Raw genomic sequence first — 2,046 nt, 5'->3', positions numbered from 1 at the left:
TCAAAGGAGTAATATGTGTAGATTGAACTAAAGCACAGCTGAGTAGATTGAACTAAAGCACAGCTTATTGCTGTTTAAAAAAAAAAAAAAAAAAAAAAAAAAAATGCAGATTTATGTAATGAAGAATTTCAAAATCATTGTCGCACAGCTGAAGATGAATTGCAGGTGAATTGTAAGTACACACGGCTGTTCTGACTTGCTTGTGTACGGGAAGGAGCTGGTATTCTGCCCTTTAGGTAACGTGCATGCCCTTAAGCACCAGATGTACTGGCTCTGGGGCAAGAAGAGCTAAATCTGTTTGTTATCGATGCCACAAACAGAACGGAGATCAGCTATAAGGGGACTGTCCAGATTAAAGAAGGCATACAAAAAGTCAAGTGATTTCTATTTTGTTTAGAATGACACATTTCTTTTTTGCTTTTTTGTTTGTTTGTAAAGTTTCCCTTTGTTTTGAAGTACCCTGGAAACAGCCTAGGAAGAAGACCTGAATACTCCAATGGGTTTTATTTTCCGTTTTTTAGTTTCTTTTATTGTTTAAAATCTGCAAATAAACACGTTTTAAACAAGTTAACACAGTTGGAATCTTTGTAAGCCCTCCATTAGAGTGTTTGTTTTCTTTCTAAATTACTAGAAAATGTATGTGTGGAAGACTGAAGGAGTACAGTGTTTCCAGTAAGGGTGTATGGGGAAACGCATAATGAGCAAGTAGATTCAAAACAAATGTTCCCTGAGTGGTTCCTGTTGCAATTCAAATATTGTGTTAGTTTTTTGTTAGGGTGCTTTGACTTAGTTCAGGAGCTGCTCTTCTGTTCTACTTGCCTGCCGTAGACACATATAATGTGTATATTAGTAGGCACCAGCACCATCTTGTGGACAGCAGTGTATTGCTGGAAAAACAAAAGGAAACTTGATTTATATAAAGACACCTTGGCTGATCTAATATATGTTAGTGTACATGTATCTATGGCAGCACCTGAACTGGTGTGAATCCACTTAACACAACAAATAAAGCATTGAAGCACTAAGAACCAATGAAAACGATTACAAACACCATAAAACGATACAAAAAATGTATTTGAAGCTGCTTGCTTGATAATCTGTACACACACATTGGCCTTACACTGTTAAAAGCTAACATCTATTTTTGACATGCATATTTTGTACAGTAGTTTCCACTTGGCTAAATTCCAAAAGCAATGCTAACGTTCAAAATCAATTACTAACGTTCCTGCTGAAGACCAATAAATAAATCAGAGGATTGAAGTTCTATGAAAAGACAATCATTTTGTTTTTATAAATCTATGATTTTGTAATTGGCCATCAATCATTTGAAGGTTTTTTACAGTAAGTTGAGCCACTTTGATTCACACTTGCATATTACTTCAAGATTTCCTCAGTACTTGGGCCATATTTCCATCTGCCATCAAGATTTAATTTCTTTGAAAAAAACGCAAGCTGTGTTCATGTAATTTGATACATTCAAAATCAATATTTCTTCACAGAAAAAAAAATGAATCCTTCGTTTTGGATACAAATTGCTGCGTCCTATTTTGAGGGGGGCAGACAAGTTCATCAGAAAATTTCTCACTGCCTATGAAGTTCAACACATAGGAAATGGAGCTTTATCATCACTGTGGGGAGGAAAATACCAAGAAATGTCTAATTGTTAGGCTTCAGGTTCTTATTTTAAAAGCAACTGAAGGGCTGCATTTGCAGACTTGTTACATTTAGACCTAACTTCTGTGGTTGCCAAATTATATTAATATATTAATGAGGGATAAGAACCTGTTTTTAAAACTAGTTACTACCCCCTTAAACATAAAGTGAGGGCTGAGTTACACTGGTAGTGGTTTTGTGTGCGTTCCAGCAGCTACCCTGATTGCACTCATTGCTGCTCATTTGAAAAGCTTTTCCACAAATCGTATGCAGGACAGCCTTTCTGTCTATATTGCAATTCCATGTGCGCTTATTCTGTAAACACACACCCCCTCTATACAGATTGAAGGACACGTTTATTGTTGATATCCGAAGCAAGGAACTGGATGC

This window comes from Polyodon spathula, chromosome 8 (genome assembly GCF_017654505.1).
Source record: "Polyodon spathula isolate WHYD16114869_AA chromosome 8, ASM1765450v1, whole genome shotgun sequence".
NCBI lineage: Eukaryota > Metazoa > Chordata > Actinopteri > Acipenseriformes > Polyodontidae > Polyodon > Polyodon spathula.
The sequence above is the reverse complement of the archived record's forward strand: the minus strand, read 5'-3'. Positions refer to the sequence as shown.